At 37.4% G+C, this 20,256-nt stretch overlaps 1 protein-coding gene across 8 annotated transcripts in view; it reads left to right on the top strand.

Moving 5' to 3' along the window:
• STARD13 (StAR related lipid transfer domain containing 13) overlaps positions 1–20,256 on the top strand; it is a 750,665-nt gene that overhangs the window by 50,895 nt on the left and 679,514 nt on the right. The gene's annotated exons all lie outside the window — the stretch shown is intronic.

Genomic DNA, 20,256 nt, shown 5'->3' with positions numbered 1-20,256 from the left:
TCTCTAGGTTGGTGAGGTACTATCATATTTTCATGGATTTGGATCTATATTCAATACCCTATAATGTATGTGACCCCCATTTCCCCATCAGCAGATCTTAGCCGTCCCTATAATGTGGTTTCCTTTTTGGACTGTGCTCTTTGAAAATTCCAAAAATGCTGTGTTAAAAGTCTTTTCTTAGAATACCTTTCCACTTTCATGTGTGATACTTCAAGGTTGGAAGGGACTACTAAGGGAGAGGGCCCTGCATGTGGAGTCAAAAGTGCCTGTGCTCTATCCCTGATACTGACATGTACTAGCTGGGTACTGAAGCCATTCTAAGCATCACTTTTCCTTTCTTTGAAACAGTGTTTAGAAGCCCTTAGCCTGCTTCTGTCCCAGGAATGTTATAAGGATGACATGAGAGAATGTAGATAAAATTGACTATAAGATATTATATAATTTTACTGTATTTTTACCTTATATTTTTACATTTATTTTATGCAGATATAAATTTATTACTATTGCTCCTTCATCAATGCACTTCTTGAGACTCCAGGCTAAAGATGTGAACATTGGCTCTGTAGCAACATCTGGAGCCATATCTGGCGTGACATTGCAGCATTCATGCCTGGACATTCTAACAATTATATTCTTGATTAGGGCAATAATGATTTGCAAAGTTGCTATTTATTCCGAAATTATACTCCTTTAAAATGTGGCTCTGATATTCTGTACTCTAAAATAAAATGTGGGAAGTAGTCATCAATTTTTTTTTCTCATTACATTCTTTTATTTTAAAAAAATTATTTATTTATTTTAAGTTTCCAACATTCATTTCTACAAAATTTTGAATTCCAAATTTTCTCCCCATCTCTCTCCTGCCCCCCCAAAATGCCGTGCATTCTGATTGCCCCTTCCACCAATGTGCTCTCCCTTCTAACACCCCTGCCTTCCCTTATCCCCATCTTGTCTCTTGTCCTGTAGGGTAAGATAAATTTCTATACCCGATTACCTGTATTTCTTATTTCCCAGTTGTACACAAAAACAATTCTCAACATTTGTCCCTAAAACTTTGAGTTCCAACTTCTCTTCCTTCCTCCCTACCCACCCATCTGCACTGAGAAGGCAAGCAATTCAATATAGGCTATGTATGTGTAGTTTTGCAAATGATTCCATAATGGTCATGTTGTGTAAGACTAACTATAGTTCCCTTCATCCTATCCTGCCTCTCATTTCTTCTATTCTCTCTTTTGACCTTGTCCCTCCCCAAGAGTGTTTACTTCTAATTGCTCCCTCCTCCCATTTGCCCTCCCTTCCATCATCCCCCCCACCATGCTTATCTCCTCCCCTACTTTCCTGTAGTGTAAGATAGATTTTCATACCAAATTGAGTGTGCACGTTATTCCTTCTTTGAGCCAAATATAAGAGTAAACTTGACTTTTTCCCTCTCACTTACCCCCTTCTCCCTTCCATTGGAAAAGTTTTTTTTGCCTCTTCTATGAGAGATAATTTGCCCCATTCCATTTCTCCCTTTCACCTCCCAATATACTCCTCTTTTACCCCTTAATTTTATTTTTTTAGATATGATCCTTTCCTATTCAACTCACTCTATGCTCTGTCTCTCTCTCTTTTTCTGTGTGTGTGTGTGTGTGTGTGTGTGTGTGCGTGTGTGTGCATAATCCCTCCAACTACCCAGATACTGAGAAAAGTTTCAAGAGTTACAAATATTATCTTTCTATGTAGGAATGTAAATAGTTCAACTTTAGTAAGTCCCTTATGATTACTCTTTCCTGTTTACCTTTTCATACTTCTCTTGATTCTTGTGTTTGAAAGTCAAATTTTCTTTTCAGCTCTGGTCTTTTCATCAAGAATGCTTGAAAATCCTCTATTTCATTGAATGACCATTTTTTCCTCTGAAGTATTATACTCAGTTTTGCTGGGTAGGTGATTCTTGGTTTTAATCCCAGTTTCTTTGACTTCTGGAATATTATATTCCAAGCCCTTTGATCCCTTAACATAGAAGCTGCTATATCTTTTGTTATCCTGATTGTATTTTCACAATACTTGAATTGTTTCTTTCTAGCTGCTTGCAATATTTTCTCCTTGACCTAGAAACTCTGGAATTTGGCTATGATACTCCTAGGAGTTTCTCTTTTTAGATCTCTTTCAGGAGGTGATCGGTAGATTCTTTAATATTTATTTTGCCCTCTGGTTCTAGAATATCAGGGCAGTTTTCCTTGATAATTTCATGAAAGATGATGTCTAGGCTCTTTTTTTGGATCGTAGCTTTCAAGTAGTCCCATAATTTTTTAATTGTCTCTCCTAGATCTATTTTCCAGGTCAATTGTTTTTCCAATAAGATATTTCAGTAGTCAACAATACTTGACACTCTCTTTCCTCAAGGAAATATCCATTGGGTATCATAACAGTGATCTTTCCCTAGTAAATAATTAGCCAGAATTTCATTTCACTGATCTCAATGGGAAATTCTACCTTTGGAGTATAGACACATTTCCCACATAAAGATAACTAAAGGAGATGAATCCATTCTGCTCAGTAATTATTACATTCTGCACGTAAGACCTTAGGGTACAAGTCTGCTCCTTACATTAAATCTGCATTTCCCATTACAGTCCTTCATCATTCAGCATACAAGAAGGCAGGATTACTCTTGCTAGCTTGTTTTTGCTCCATCCCCAGACTGGCAAAATATCCTATGGTGATTTTGTCTTCCTGACTCTCCTCTTGCCCTTGAGAGCTAGAGAAATGGCAAAGTCATTCTTTCTCTCATGCAGAGAAACCAAAGCAGAGAAACTTAGTTTCTGACACAGCAATTTTACGCAGACTCAGGTCATGAATTCAAATACCCATTTCCAAGTTGCATTACTAGTTGAGTCAAAGAAGATGACAAATAAGAACAAATGTCCTTCTTTGATTTATGCACAAATTAGTAGACTGTGTGTGCCACATGTGAGTAGGTGATGGTGTACATAATTATATCAGTCATCAAATTGTAATGTAATTTGAATTTGGGGAAAGGAATATCTTGTTTTATGAGATGAAAGAAGACTATTGCAGAGAATTTATGTCTCATTTCTACATTGACAAAATGAAATGTGTTACCTGAAGGGTAGAAGGAATGCATCTTTGCCTACTCACCATAAGTGCATATTCCTCCAGATCAGAGAAGTTTGGCAGGATACCACCAATGAACAGTTTTGTTTAGTTTATCAATTTCAGAGAAACAAAATCAACAAAAATTTCAGCCTACTAATTCAACTCAGCAAACATTTCAGGCACCTGTATGCACATTACTGTTCCAAATGCTGGGAGAAATTTGTTGTATTGTTCAGTCATTTTTCAATCATGTCTGACTTTTCATGACCCCATTTGGAGTTTTCTTGTTAAAGATATTGGGATGGTCTGCCATTTTCTTCTCCAGCTCTTTTTACAGATGAGGAAACTGAGGCAAATAGGGTTAAGTGACTTGACCAGGGTCTCACAGCTAGTAATCACCTGAACCCAGATCTGAATTCAGAAAGATGAAACTTCCTGACTTCAAGTCTAGCATCATCAAGCTGCCCACTGGGAGAAATGTAAAGTTTAAATCAGATTATAATTCCTGCTCTCAAAGAATTTATATTCTGGTCGGGAGAGAAAAACACAGAGGTACCTGTAATATGCACAATAGCTATAATATGTGTTATATACATAAATGTACAACAGAGATTTAAAACAAGTCCTAAGTAAGGCCTAAATTGATTCTTATCAATTAGAGACCTATAGGAAAGCTTTTTAGAAGTGGTGTTTGAATCAGGTTTTTAAAAAATGAGGAAGAAACAGTAGATGAAGAGTGGTAGGCAGATTCTTTCAAGCCAAAGACCCTTCTATTCAGTTGGCTACAAATGTCTTAGCAGGGCTCTGTTTTGTTTTTCAAAAAAATCCAACAGGAACATTTCCCCCAGTTTCCACTTGTGGCTACAAGCTTTGCCCGCTGGCTCTTTTGAATGAAATGCTTGCCTTTGCTCCAGAATACCAAAGTTCGCAGGGATTAGGCCAGATGCCATTTTTATTCAGTTTTTTTTTTTTAATCTCTATATATTTTACTACGTTGTATCTTAAAAGCTTTATTTTCCATCTTTGTCAAAAATTCAGAAGAAAGGCTACTGAAGAACCTCTTGGGAATTTGTAGGTCTGTGGGAACTGTAGCAAACCTTATCTTAGTATATTTAGTAAATTATAAGCAGTAAAGATGACATATCACTAAAAGGCAATAAGGGACATATTGCTAGGACCACAGGTTTTAGAATTCAGTGTTCCCTTTCAGGGAATGTAATCTTACGAATTTTGTGTGAATCAGGATTATTTACTTAATGCTAAAATGCATGGTTTATCACCATAACATTATTTCAATGTGCTTCTAACGAAACGTATGCAGCAATTAGTCTGATGGCAAGTGGCTTAAATTAAGCATCACCAAATATGATCCTTACACCTCAACTATTAACTTAAATCCAGGGCCATATGGTTGGCATTTTCTCGTTATCATTGTGGTCATTTTTCATTCTTGCCAGCTGCTTCTGCAGGGTTGATACATAATACAAGCATGATGGCCAAAAATGGCCAACAGCTGGCTGTTCTTTAAACTCCTTAGAGCAGGAGGGAGTCAGAAAGTGCATTAGGAAGCTGGATCATTGCAGGGGAATGAAAACCTCTTTCTCCTGTGATTTTCTTCTGTTTGACCATTGTTGTGGTTAGTGAGCTTTCCCTTTAAACTAAAAACTTTCTCGGTAATAACAACTGTGAGATGTGTTTGTTTACTTATCAAGAATCTCAGATAATGATCCTTTTCTCTGATCATGCTGGGTAGGCCCAAAAGCCAAGCCCTTTCCACAAAGGCATGTCTCTTGCCACATACCTGATTTTTCTCTTGTTGGAAACAAGGATGTTTGCCCAGCAAAGTAAAGCCCAATGATAAAGCTCCAATGTTTGAGAAGATGTCCCCACTGTGACTCCAAGTGTTATCTTTGGTGCAATCCAGTTCTCCCTGGGACTTAGCTGTTTTTATTTTACCAACACATTCACGATGCTTGTGTTTTTTAATCTTATTTTAGAGGCTAAAACTATCTGTCCGAAACCAGTTTTCAGGGCATGCTGAATATGAATAAACAATTTATGAGCCAAAGGCTTATCTTCTCTAAGGGCTATGGTTTATATTTTTAACTGTTAAATTATTTTTAAATCATTAAATCCTTTTTAAAATCTTAGAAATCATTCCATTGGTTTCTAAGAATAAAACATCTTTTGGGTAAATCAAGAAGAGACAGTTTTTCCTACTAAGTCACCATAACAAAGAAGAATTGCTAGTAATTTTGTTTAGTCTGATTCTCCAAATTTCACATTAAAACAATAGGGTGTGACTCCTGTGAGTTAAGAGGAAAGGAACTGGAGACATTACCCTGGGGAAATGTTTCAGCAGGCCTTTAAAAAATATGCCCCACCATACAAATTGAAACTTGAGGCTGGTTAGATTTCAAGTGTGAATAAAAATCATAATGACTTTTAACTCTTAACTCTAATTAATTAGAAGAGCTTCATTTTGTCTAGCTTTCAGTTGAATATCATGAATAGAAAGTCATCATAGGGTTATGCTATTGAAAACGTATAGTGGTGGTAGCAAGAGAAACAGGTATTTTTTTTTGTTTGGTTTTTTTTACCTTCATCCGATAAAAGAAAGCCTTTTTAGAAGGTCAAATTACCAAACTGGAGTAAGAGCATGTGTTTGAAGAACCATGCAATTCATTTGAGAAAATATGTATGGAGGTAGTGCCTTGCACATAATGTGATAGAAAGAAAATAAATGTTTATCAAAATAAAAAAGATGGAGAGAAAGAGCATCCATCATTGAACATGTGGACAAAGTTATGGGCTAGGTCCCCAGAACCTCAAGGTACCAGGAATTCCACATATAGTCCAGGAATCAGCTTTAGTAGGCAGTAGTATACCAGTATACAAAGAGCCTGAGAATTTTAGCAAACAAAAAATTTTTGTATGACTGCTTAGCACATATGAACCACCACCTCCCTGCTACCATTGTGTGACTGATTGCTAATAGGAGTTCATAGGATACATAGAGCTGGGTAAGATCTAGGATCACTTCTTTATTTTAGAGATGAGGTCATTGAGGCCCAGATAAGTGAAGAGGCTGCAATTGGTGGTGACAGAGGAAGGATTTGAACCTAGACCCTCTAATGCCAAATCAGAGTTCTTTTTCCATTATGCCTAACAGACTTGGATCAATTTAAGTCAACAAACATTTATTAAGCACCTACTATGGACCAGACTCTGTCCTAAGATCCTGAATACAGAAAAAGGCCAAAAATAGTCTCTCCTCTGAAGAACTCACTGTCTAATGGGTGAGATGACATCCCAAAATCCTGACAAGCTATATACAGAACAATTGTTAATGATCAACAAAGGGGAGACTTAAGTATTAAGGGGTATCAGGAAAGCTCTCCTATAGAAGGTAGGATTTTAGTTGTGACTTGAACGAAGCAAAGCAAGAGAAGCCAATAGGCAGAGATGAGGAGGGAGAACATTCCAGATATAAAGGAAAGATAGTGAAAATACCTAGGGTCAGGAAATAAATATTTGTTCAAGGAACAGTAAGGAGAGGAGACTGGTGTCACCAAATCAGAGGACATGTAAGGCGTGTAAGGTATAAGAAGAGTGGAAAGGTGTAGGGAGCCAGTTTATAAAGAGATTTCATATTTGATTCTAGAGGTTATAGGGTACTACAAGAGCTTATTTAATGGGGGAGTACATGGTCAGCCTTCTGCTTTAGAAAAATCACTTTGACAGCTGAGTGGAGGAAAGATATGTGGTAGACAGACCAAGCAACAGGCTACTTCAATAGTCCAGGCTTGAGGTAGTGAAGGCCTCCCTCAAGGTGGTGCCACTGTCAAAGGAGAGAAGGGGGTAGATGTGATTAAAAAAAAAAAAACAATAGGATTTGGCAACAGATTAGATATGGGAGGAGGGTGGAGAGTGATTGTCAGGGGCACTAGATCACAAGCCTAGGTGACTGGGAGAAAGGTGAAACCCTCAACAATCATAAGAAGTTAGGAAGAGAAGGGGAGTAAGAAGAAAATAATGAGTTCAGTTTTAGACATGTTGATTTTAAGATATCATCCATTTTGATATATCCACAGTCTCTAGGACACCAGATGTAAGGAGAGTAGTGAGGGCTACATAAGTAAATCTGATAATCATCAGCATAGAGATGATGATTGAATCCATAGGATCTGATGAGATCACCAACCAAAATAAAATAGAAGGAAGAAAGAAGAGGGCCCAGGACAAAACCATGTGGGACACTATGGTTAATATGCACGACCTGGATGAAGATCCAGCAAAGGATATGGAAGAAGAGAAGTTAGATAAGAGGAGAACCAGAAGAGAGTAGTGTCATGGAAACCTAGAAACAACACAGGTCAAGAAGGAAGAAGGAGAAAAGGACATTAGATTTTAAAGTTAATAGATTGTTAATAACTTTGGAGAGAGTACTTTTAGTTGAATGATGAGGTCGGAAGCCAGATTGTAGAGAGTTAAAAGAGAAAGAAAGGAAAGGAAATTGAGGAACCTATTGTAGACAGTTTTCTCAAGGAGTTGAGCTCAAAAGGGAAGAGAAAGATATGAGATGAAAGGTAACAGGCATGGATGGATCAAGGAATAGCTTTTTTAGGATAAGGAGGCATGGGCATGTTTGTAGGCAGTAGGAAAATAGTCAGTACACAAGGAGAAACTGAAGATAAGGGAGAGTAAAGATGATAGATATGGCAATACTGAAGAAGATAGGATAGAATGAGATGATTTACACATATAGAGAGAGAAGGACTACTTCATTATGAGAGGAAGAAGGAAGAGATAATAGCAGAAGGCATCTATGTGATTTGAAATGAGGAAGATCAAAAGAGGGAACTGGCCAAATGATCTCAATTTTATTTATTAAAATATGAAGCAAAATTCTCACTTGATTGAGTGGGCATGGGGGGAGAGGGAAAGTCATGGGAACTTTGAGAAGGATGAAAAAGTTCTGAAGAGCTGCTATGGTGAATAAAATAGGGAATTGATTGGGGAGGTACAACAATGAGGACCCAATTGAGGTTATGTAACACAAATTTCTAAGAGACCCATTGAGCACAACTTCATTTAATAAGTATGTGAGTAAGAGTGAAGGCAGCAGATAGTGGGAATGATCCAAGGCTGAGGCTTGGAAGCGCAACACCAGCTATAAGATCAGAGGACTCAAGAGAAGAGGATAATGTAGAGATGCACTGGTTCACCAAGGGGTGAAGAGAGGAAGGGAGGGCAGTGTGGCTTGTGCAGTGGTGATAGTCTGGGCTTGAGGGATTAGAGTAGACCAAAAACAGAGTTTAGAGTTGCAAAGCCTAGGGAGACATGGAATGACAATAAATTGTGATCCAATAAAGGAATTTCAGAGTTCATGAGCATGGAATTGGTGTCTTTGTGGGTAATGATAAGGTCAAGAATATGACGGATTTTGTGTTTGGCTGTGGTGAGGTTATATGAAGTGAGTAAATTAAGGAAATATGAGGATATAGTATCTGAGGAAGTAGAAATATGGATATTGTAGTCCTTCAGTATCAGAGCAGGAGTTAAGGAGGAAGAGAGACTATGAGCCATGTACTAAATTCATTAAGGAAAGAAGGGGTGTGTCCTGGTGATAAGCAGACATCAGTTATCAGAATTTCGATTAGGTGGCAGATATAGATTAAGAACATCAAAAGAGAGGTTACTAAATGATGGTGGTAGAAAGAGAACCTGAAAGTGAGAGTGGGGAGCAAAGAGTATTCCAATTCTCCTACCTCAAACTAGGAGTCAGAAGAATGAATCAAATGGTAGCCAGTGCTTGGAAAGAAGGGGCAGGGAGGCTGCATCATCAAGAGGGAAGCAGGTCTCAATGAGATCCAGAAGATGGAAGGAGTAAAAAAGAAATAATTTAAAATGAAAGTAATTTTGTCATAGGAGGAGAAATTCCAGAGATCACACTAGAAAGTGTGGGTAGCTTTAGATTGGGACACTGGTATTGGGAAGGTTGGATTGAGGGAGAGGAGAATAAAGACTCAAACTCTGGGGGATAGGGAAAGGAGTTTGAATGATAAAGGTATTTGGGGATCAAAATCACTGTGATGGGTAGGGTATGACCAGTGTTTAACCATTTAGGAATGAGTTCGGGTAGGTTGTCATGTACATAGGAGTTTGGCCTTTGGTAAGGGGACAAGTACTTGGAGCTGAAGAAATGGTGTTCCCATAACCCATCCCCCCAAAGCAGTAGGTTAGGGTGGAGACTTGATGGAAGGTCTTTCCCCTCTTCCCTGAAAAGAAGGGGTCTAGTAAACAGATGCAATCAAGTTTCTCTTCTTCCAAAGGGAGGCTGAAAACCAAACAGGAGACTGGAATTAATTGAAATGTTTCCCTCCCTTACGTCAAAGGCAGGAGTCTGGCTTATTGAAAATGTTTTTTCCTCTTCCTATGAGAGGCAAAAAAACAATTAGTTAACAAACACTTATTAGGTCCTACTATGTGCCAAGAATTGTGTACATAAAATTAATAATTTTAGATGTGAAAATATTGATATAACCTATACATACATAGACATGATAATATGATCTACTATTAAAACAACTTGAGTGCCTCTGGCTTAGCTATCAATGTCTTAAGCAGCATCAAATGGTATCTTGTGTTAAAGCAATAAGAAAGAAAAGTACATGTGTATGGTGGGAAGGGGGAAGGGGAACTACAGAAGGCAATGGAATAGTTCTGCCCCATACAGACTAGCAAATATAAGATAATGGACCATAGATTTATGAAGGGATTTTAGAAGTCTAACTACCTCATTTTATAGACAAGGAAACTGAGACCCACAGAAATTATGTGATTTGTCCAGTCACAAAGTTATAAGAGTCAAAGAGGCAGGATTTGAGACCAAGCTCTTTGGCTCCAAATCAGTTGCTCTTTCTGTCATACCATAGGATCTAGATTCAGCCAGATTCATAGGCTTCAGGTCTCTAAGAGGAAATGTAAGTTTGGGTTCATCAGTTGGGTGTCATGGTGGAGCTTACTGAAACAAAAAAAAAGGGAATTATCAACAGAGTAATAGATTATCCTGACACTCTCATCACTGAGAGCAGACACAACAGTGAAGAATAGAAATAACAAAGCTTTGTATTGGAACACAGCTATAACCACTTTTCTCCACATTTTTCCCTCCCTTGTCCATTATGAACCAGGCCACAAAAGAACTGGAGGGGAGAGACTCTGAGCCAGGGATCTTTGGTAATAAGATAGCCCCTCCTGCTGGCATGCCAGGGCAATTATTTCACAGAGTTACAGCTGCATGCTCCATACACTCCAGAGTCATTCAGAGCCATATACCTTGGATGTGTCCTATCCAACTCATCCTCTGAGGTGCATAGCATTCCGAGATTCAAGGGATTTAAACATGATCAATTATAGGAAAATGATTCCTCAGATCATCAATTTATGATCTGGAAATGATCTTAGCAATCCATCTAGTCCAGTAGTTCTTAACCTGGGATCTGTGAACTTGTTCTATATCTTTAGCTATATAGCTTAAAATTGTGTAGAACTGCACTAAGACTTTTGGGACACCCTGGATAGGTATGCATAATTATCTCATTTCATCCTGGAGAATGTAATCCTGGTATCACCCTCATGGCACATGGGTCTGAATGCAAGTATTTTGCTGGAAAGAGCTAAATCCTTCTGATGGAAAGAAGAAAGGAAGGGGGCTTTAAGTCAGTGTTTTTCTATAAACAAAATGGAATTGGAGATAAGCATGAATTAGCTATGATTTTCTTCAACGGAGATAGTGATGAAACAGGCTATAATCTCTATTAAGCATTGCATGGCTGGTGCCATGTTATCTAAGAACCATCTCCACTATCCCCTTACCTTGCTAGAGACTTCTTATGAAAAGGCATATCCTCTCATACTGGGCCAGGCAACAAGAAGGACTTCAGTTTTTCTGAGTCTAGCTCTAGTGTATGTTGTCATTGCTGTTGTTGTTGAATAATTTCAGTCATGTTTGATTCTGGAGATCTTCTTGGAAGAGATAGTGGAATAGTTTGCCATTTCTTTCTCCAGCTCATTTTGCAGAGGAGAAACAAACAAGGTTATGTGTCTTGTCCAGGGTCAAACAACCAGTAAGTGTCTGAGATCAGATTTGAATTTAGGACTACTGAGTCTTCCTGACTCCAGACAATGATTTCAGACCCTCTCAAGAAGTTGAACTGATGTCAACCTAGCCTGTTTTTACAAAATGTTACTTATCTACCTAATCTTCCCCAATTAATACCAAAATTTTCATACACCCCCAAAAGTGAAAGTTGAGAGTCAAAGGTCATTGTTAAAAATAATTCAGTTCAATAAACATTTATAAAATTCACTGTTAAAATAATTCAATTCAATAAACATTTATAAAATAAAGGTACTGATTAAATCAATGTATGTCCTTTGCAGCAATAGTCTCCTGTGTGGCTTTTTTAGTATAAGCTCCACTATTAAATTATAACAGAATTGAGGGCAAGTACTATGCCATTTTAAAATTTCTGTAGCCCCAGTGCCAGTCACAGAGTAGTAGGTGGATAATAAATGCTTATTAAGTTGAATGATCTATTCTTGTCTCCTGATATTTTTTTTCTTTTTCTTTTTTTATTGATTAATTTATTTATTTTTAGTTTTCAACATTCATTTCCATAAGATTTTGTGTTCCAACTTTTCTCCCCATCTCTCCCCTCCTCCCACCCCAAGATGGCATGTGTGTCCCCAATCTTCCCTCCCTTCTATTATCTCCCCCATCCTTTCCCCTCTTACTTTCTTGTAGGGCAAGATAGATTTCTATAATGTATTGTCTGTATATCTTATTTCCCAGTTGCATATAAAATCAATTTTTAACATTTGTTTTTAAAACTTTGAGTTCCAAATTCTCTCCCTTCTTCCCTCCTCACCCATCCTCATTGAGAAAGCAAGCAATTCAACATAGGTTATATATGTATAGTTATGCAAAACACTTCCATAAGAGTCATGTTGTGAAAGACTAACTATATTTCCCTCCATCCTATCCCGCCCCCTGCTTATTCTATTGTCTCCTTTGACCCTGTCCCTTTTCAAAAGTGTTTGCTTCTGACTACCCTCTCCCCCAATCTGCCTTCCCTCCTATCACCCCCACCCCATTCCTTTCCCCCTTACTTTCCTATAGGGTAAGATATACACTTGAGTGTATATATTATTCCCTCTTTAAGCCAAATCCAATGAGAGTAAGATTCACTTCTTACTTTTTACCTCTCCCCTCTTCCCTCCATTGTGAAATCTTTTTCTGCTTCTTTTATGTGAGATAATTTACCCCATTCTATCTCTCCCTTTCTCTTTCTCCTAATATATTCCTCTTTCACCCCTTAATTTTGTTTTTTAGATATTACCCTTCCATATTCAACTCACCTTGTGCCATCTATATATCTATCTATCTACCTATCTATCTATCTATCTATCTATCTATCTATCTATCTATCTATCTATCATCTATCTACATTTCCTCCAACTACCCTAATACTGAGAAAGGTCTCATGAGTTACAATATCATCTTTCCATATAGGAATGTAAGCAGTTCAACTTTAGTAAGACTTTTATGATTTCTCTTTCCTGTTTACCTTTTCATGCTTTTCTTGATTCTTGTATTTGAAAGTCAAATTTTCTATTCAGCTCTGGTCTTTTGATGAAGAACACTTGAAAATCCTTTATTTCATTAAAATTCCATTTTTCCCCTAAAGTATTATATTCATTTTTGCTTGGTAGGTAATTCTTGGTTTTAATCTTAGCTCCTCTGACCTCCAGAATATCATATTCCAAACCCTTCGATTCCTTAATGCTGAAACTTCTAGACCTTATGTTACCCTGATTGTATTTCCACAGTGCTTGAATTGTTTCTTTCTGGATGCTTGCAAGATTCTCTCCTTGATTTGGCAACTCTGGAATTTTGCTATAATACTCCTAGGAGTTTTCTTTTGGGGATCTCTTTCAAGAGGTGATTGATAGATTCTTTCAATTTCTATTTTTCCCTCTGGTTCTAGAATATCAGGGCAGTTTTCCTTGATAATTTCTTGAAAGATGATGTCTAGGCTCTTTTTTGGATCATGGCTTTCATGTAGTCCAATAATTTTTATATTATCCTCCTAGGTTTATTTTCCAGGTCAGTTGTTTTTCCAATGAGATATTTCACATTGTCTTCTATTTTTTCATTCTTTTGGTTCTGTTTTATAGTTTCTCATTTTCTCATAAAGGCATTAGCTTCCATTTGCTCCATTCTAATTTTGAAGAAATTATTTTCTTCAGTGAGCTTTTGCATCTCCTTTTCCATTTGGCCGATTCTGCTTTTTAAGGCATTCTTCTCCTCATTGGCTTTTTTGGACCTCTTTTGCCATTTGGGTTAGTCTATTTTTAAGCTGTTATTTTCTTCAGTATTTTTTGAGTCTCCTTTAGAAAGCTGTTGATTTGTTTTTTCATGATTTTACTTGCATCACTGTCATTTCTCTTCTCAATTTTTCTTCTATTTCTCTTACTTCATTTTCAAAATCCTTTTTTGAGCTCTTCTATAGCCTGAGAACAATTCATGTTTTTCTTATAGGCTTTGGATGAAGGAGTTTTGTCTTTGTTGTCTCCTTCTGATTGTATGTTTTGATCTTCCTTGTCACCAAAGTAAGATTCTATAGTCTAATTTTTTTTCCTGTTTTTGCTCATTTCCTCAGCCAGTTACTTGACTTACGGGTTGTCAAAGTAATTCTCTGCTTCCAGTGGGTATGGAGGTGAGAGTATATGTACTGTCCCAGGCTTCAGGGGTTTTTGTAACAGCTGCTAGATCACCCACTCTCTATGGGCCCAGAGTTCTGAAAGCAGCCCCTGCTGCCTCTACCACTTCCCCTGCCCCAGAGCTGGGGCCAGACCCCAGCTAGACCAGACTCCTCTTTTACCCAAGTCCCATGGAGTATTCCCATTCACCTTCTATTCTATCTTTGGTGTCTGTGGTTTGAGAAGTCTGGAAACCACCACAGCTGCCAGTGATTCAGTCCTGTGAGGCCTACTCTGGCTCATCTGTGCCAGCACACTAAACTGACCTCTGCTCCCAGCTGGGCATGATAGACCCTTCCTATCAACCTTCCAGGTTGTCTTGGGCTAGAGATTTGTTTCACTCTGTCATTTTGTGGTTCTGTCCCTCTAGAATTTGTTCAGAGTGATTTTTACAGATATTTGGAGGGGTTTGGGGAAGAGTTCAAGCAAGTCCCTGCTTTCAGTCTTTCATCTTGGCTCTGCCCCCCATCTCCTGATACTTCTAAGCAGGTTTCTTTCCTGCTCTTCTCAAGGCAAAGCTTTTAATAATTTTTTTTTTTTTTTGCAGCTGTGCCTCTATCTAGAAGTTAACGTAAAATGAGCAAAAGTACAATGTATGAATGAATGGGATGAGGCCATAGACCAGTAAATGGTCTATTTTAATTATAGCATAAAGTGTATATATAGAGAGGAATATTAAGAGAGAAGACTACCAAACTAGTTGTATATAATGGTCAATGAATGCCAGGATGAGGAGTTTGTTTTTAACTTGATCGACTTGGAATCACAAATGGAGGAGTTCTTAATCTTAATGAATTCTTTGGCAATCTATTGAAGCCTATTGGACCCTCTTCTCAGAAAAAAAAAATATTTTTAAATCCATAAAATAAAATACAAACAATTATAAAGAAAACCACTTATACTTAAATAAAGGTAAATTTCTTCCCATTCAAATGCATGGACCCACTTACAACAATCCATAGATTCTACCTGGGGTGCCATGTACCCTAGGTTAAGAATCCTTGCACTAAAGGATCCAGGGAAGAAGAATGACCTAAATGTGTGCTTTTGAAAAATTTCCACGTGTCTGGTGTGGAAGAAATGTCTTACCATCACGTAGGGAACAGTTTCTGCCATAGTCACATTATCAACAGTGACCTAGAGTGTTCCTATTCCAAAGGACTTCCTCATGCTGTACCAATATGTGATACCCGAATAAAAATTTCCTGCCATCAGTGACATATATATTTGTACAAAGAAAGATGATTTCCAAAGAATGAACACCAGATCAATTCAATGCTTGTAGATATCACAGGGTCATAGAATACCAGAGCTGGATCATCTAGGATAACCACTGAATTTTAGTGATGAGGAAAATGGGACCCCAAAAACATTGATTTACATGTGAATGGTCCCAAAAATAGTGAGTGGCAGAACTAGAGTGTGAACCCAAAAGACAGACATTCTTTTCCTCTTCAACACCAAGGCTGAGACCTTGTTACTATATCATTAATATTGCAGCTAGGTGGTACAGTGGATACACTCTTGGATTTGGAGTTAGAAAGACCTGAGTTCAAATCCTGCCTCAAATACTTCCTGGCTGTGTGACCTTAAGCAAGTCACAACCCTCTATTTCAGTTTTCTCATCTGTAAAATGGGGACAATAAAAGCATCTACCTCACAGGATTGTCAGTGTAGCAGCAAGCACCCTTGCCCAGGATGACCTGCTAACACAGGTTCTTCGATCTGATTTTTTAAAAGGAAAGCAACTTTTGAGGACATCAAACTTCTTTAATTACATATACCAACAGAGAAAACACAAGCAGAGAAATAAAGACCAGTGTACATTAAGACCTTCATGAACCAGTGTCTCATTAGCAATTAACAAAAGGTGTGGACCTCCCTACAAAACAAGCCTCCCCTAATTAAGCTTCCCTTAATGGGCTCCACCTGAGGTCCATTAATGGGCAAGGAAGATGTTTTAACTCCCATTAACTTTACAGTTGGGAAGACCAAATGAATTAACATATGTAAAGCACTTTGCCCACCTTAAAACATTACATAAATAGTAGCTATAGTGGTTATATATTATATATATATATATATATATATATATATATATACATATATATACATATATAATATAACATTACATACAACTAGTTTGGTAGTCTTCTCTCTTAATATTCCTCTCTATATATACACTTTATGCTATAATTAAAATAGACCATTTATTGGTCTACGACCTCATCCCATTCATTCATACATTGTACTTTTGCTCATTCTACATTAACTTCTAGATAGAGGCACAGCTGCAAAAAAAAAAAAAAATTATTAAAAGCTTTGCCTTGAGAAGAGCAGGAAAGAAATCTTCTTAGAAGTATCAGGAGATGGGGGGCAGAGCCAAGATGGAAGACTGAAACCAAGCGTTACTTGATCTATCCATCTTCATTTTTCGATTACACTTTATGAAAGAGGAACCCAATATGGATCTCACTTCTCAACTACCTTTGAGACATTGGTTGTTGTCCTTCATCTTCGAGGAGGACCAAAATGACATCACCATGATAAAGTGAAATTTCAGTGTGTCTGACTGTGGCTGATCAAACCAATACAAGCTCTGAATGCTCTACCACAGGTTGGGCACGGATAGTCTGTGTGAATATTTGAGGTGGATATCCCAAATTTGCACATCCTATGTTTACTTTGTGTTGTCTCAATTCTGCTTTGTTCAAAGAGCACAGCACCCTTTCTGATGTGGGCATGCCATGCTGAGTGGTCCTGTGCCAGTGTCTCTCATGTTGCACAGTCAAATCCAAAGTTCTTGAGAGAGACTTTGAGAATGTCCTTGTATCACTTCTTCTGACCACCATGTGATCGCCTGCCCCATGAGAGTTCTCCATAAAATAGTCTTTTTGGCAAGTGTACATTTTGTATTTGAACAACCTGACCAGCCCATAGGAGTTGTGATCTCTGAATCATAGTCTGAATGGTTGGCAGTTTAGTTCAAGCAAGGACCTCAGTGTCTAGTACCTTATCCTGCCAGATGATCCTCAGAATCTTCCTAAGACAATTCAAATGGAAGTGATTCTGTTTCCTGGCATGGTGCTGCTAGACTGTTCATGTTTCACAAGCATATAACAATAAGGTCAGCACAATGGCTATGTAGACCTTCAATTTGGTAGTCAGTCTAATACCTTTTCTCTCCCAAACTTTTCTTTGGAGCCTCCCAAACACTGAGCTAGCTCTGGCAATGTGTGCATCAACCTCCTTGTCAATGTGTACATCCCTGAAAAGTACACTATGGAGGTAAGTGAACTTATCCACAGCATTCAAAACTTCTCCAGTTGTTGTAATTGATGGTTCCATGTATGGATGGTGTGGTGGTGGCTAATGGAGCACCTGTGTTTTCTTGGTGTTGATTATTGGGCCAAAATTAGCACAGGCAGCAGAGAATTGATCCATACTTTGTTGCATCTCAACTCCAGAGGCTGCATTGAGTGCACAATCATCCACAAACAGAAAATCATGCACCAACATTCCTTCCATTTTGGTCTTGGCTTGTAACTTTGCAAATTGAAGAACTTAACATCAGTATGATAGTTGACCTTGATACTGTGTTCATCCTCATGGAAAGCATTTGACAACATGACTGAAAACATCATGCTAAAAAGCATGGGAGCAAGCACACAGCCCTGTTTCATTCCATTGGCAACTGGGAAGGCACAAAAACATTGTCCACTACCTAGAATCTGGGCAAACATGCCATCATGAAATTGATGTACAATATTGATGAACTTCTCTGGGCAACCAAATTTTGACATAACTTTCCAGAAGCTCTCACAACTAGCAGTGTCAAAGGCCTTGGTCAGATCTACAAACATTGTGTACAGACCTCTCTTCTGCTCCTGGCATTTTTCCTGCAATCGTCAGGCAGCGAACACCATATTGACTGTTCCTCAGCCCTTTCTGAAGCCACACTAGCTCTCAGGTATATGACCATCTTCCAGGTGAAGGATCAGTCTATTAAGGAGGACTCTAGCAAGAATTTTGCCAGACATTTTGAGACATTACCAGTTAACTGGACTGTCAAAGTGTTTTCGTTCCAGTGTGATTTCCCTGTAGTCCTATGTCCTCACAACTCTAAATAGTTCTGACAATTAGCTAACCCAATATAGAAACCCAAATTGCCTAATTCAAGCAAAAAAATCCATTTTGAGGTTTGAAGAATGTGCAGGATCATATTAACCATACTTGTTGGCCATGTTTCTTAGTCTGTTTTTCATTTTTTAACTGCAAATGTTTTTCAAGAATTTCCGTGAAATTTTTGTAACTATGCCCAATTAACTATAAAACTAAGCATATTCTATGACCCAGTAATACTACTACTAGGTCTATATCCCAAAGAAATTTTTTTTAAAAAAGGGTCTACATTTCCAAAAATATTTATAGCAGCTCTTTTTGTGGTGGGAGATAATGTACAGAATCAATCTGATAATTACAGCTTCGTGGCATAGCTCAAGGGCTGGTACTGCTTAGGTCCCTTTCTTCCCACTGAAGTTCTAAGAGATGCTCTCCAGGCCAATTACTCTGGAAGAGAGAGTGAGGCTGATAACTTTATGCTGCTCTGCCTCATTTAAATCCAGTTCATGGACTGGCAAGTCAAGACATCACTTATGACATCAATGGTTCTCTGAGAACAAAGGATGAACCATATTACATTCATAAAGCATAACTTGTTCAGCTCTTCACCAGTAGATGGGTGTTCCCTTAGTTTCCAGTTTTTGCCACAACAACAACAAAAAAATAGCTGCTATAAATATTTTTATACATATAGGTCCTTTCCCTTTTTCTTTCATCTCTTTGAGGTGTAGGCCTAAACAGTACAGAGAATTTTGTAACTCTTGGAGCACAGTTTCAAATTCCTTTCTGAAATGGCTAGACTCATTCACAATTCTCCACCAACAACAATGGAATCAGATGCTTGTTTCCTTGCAGCCTTTCCCACATTTGTCATTTTCCTTTTCCATAATCTTTGGCAATCTTATGGATGTACAGCAGAGAATATTTTTTCTCCAGTTATTAATGTTTGGATTATTTTTTCAACTGGCTATTTATAGCTTGAATGTCTTCTTTGAAAACTTTCTGTTGATATCTTAGACCATTTATCAATTAGGGAATAAATGACTTATTCTGCTAAATTTGAATCATTTCCTTATATCTTTTGGAAATGGGATGTTTGTTAGAGAATCTTGCAAAGATTTCCCAATCAACTATTTCCTTTCTAATTTCAGCTGCATTGGTTTTACATATGCAAAAGCTTTTCAATTTTATATAATCAAAAATGTTCATTTTAACTTCTATAGTCTCACCCTAAATTGGTCACAAATTCTGCCCTTTTCTATACATCTGAAAGGAAATTTCTTCCTTGTCCTTCTAAGTTGTTTGTGATGTGATTTTTTATGTCTAAGATATAGATCCATTTAGAACTTATCTTGGTATGTGCTGTGAGATGTCAGTCTAAATAATTTCTGCCATAATGCTTTCCAATTTTCTAAGTTTTTGATGAATCAGTGAGGAGTTCTAAAATGAGAAGCTAGGATTCTTGGTTTCATTGAATATAATGCAATTATATTTATTTATTTTGACATGTTTTATACGTAATCTGTTCTACTGATTTACTTTTTTTTCTTAACTAGTACAAAATCATTTTGATAATTACTGCTTTCTTGCATAGCTTGAAAGCTAGTACTGCTAGGCCCCTTTCTTCTAACATTTTTCCCCATCATCTCCCTTGAAATTCTTGATAATTACTTTTTCTAGCTCTATAAAGTAAATCTTTGGTGGTCTGATTGGTATGGCACTGAGTAAGTAAATTTAGATTGTATTGTAATTTTCTATTATATTACCTGAGCCTATCCATGAATAATTAGCATTCTGCTAGTCATTTAGGTTTGTCTTTATTTGCATAAAATATTTTGCAGTTCTGATCATATATAGCTACCATATATGCTTTGGTGAGTAGGCTCCCAAGGATTTTGTAATTTTTGTAATTATTTTAAATGGAATTTCTTTATTTTCTCCTAATATTTTTATTGATAATAAACAAATATATTAGTGATTCATATGGACTTATTTTATATCCTCCAACTTGGTTGAAGTTATTATCTCAATTTTTTTTTAGTTGATTGTCTAGGGTACTCTTAAATTATCATATCATTTGTAGAAAGGGAGAAAGCTTTTTTCCCCTTTTTGCCTCTACTTAATCCCTTGATTTCTCTATCTTTTCTTGTTTCATTTCTAAGATTGTATTAAATAATAGTAGTGATAATGGACAGCTTTGGTTTA

Source organism: Notamacropus eugenii, chromosome 5 (assembly GCF_028372415.1).
Source record: "Notamacropus eugenii isolate mMacEug1 chromosome 5, mMacEug1.pri_v2, whole genome shotgun sequence".
Taxonomy (NCBI): domain Eukaryota; kingdom Metazoa; phylum Chordata; class Mammalia; order Diprotodontia; family Macropodidae; genus Notamacropus; species Notamacropus eugenii.
This window is presented reverse-complemented; position numbering and strand designations above follow the sequence as displayed.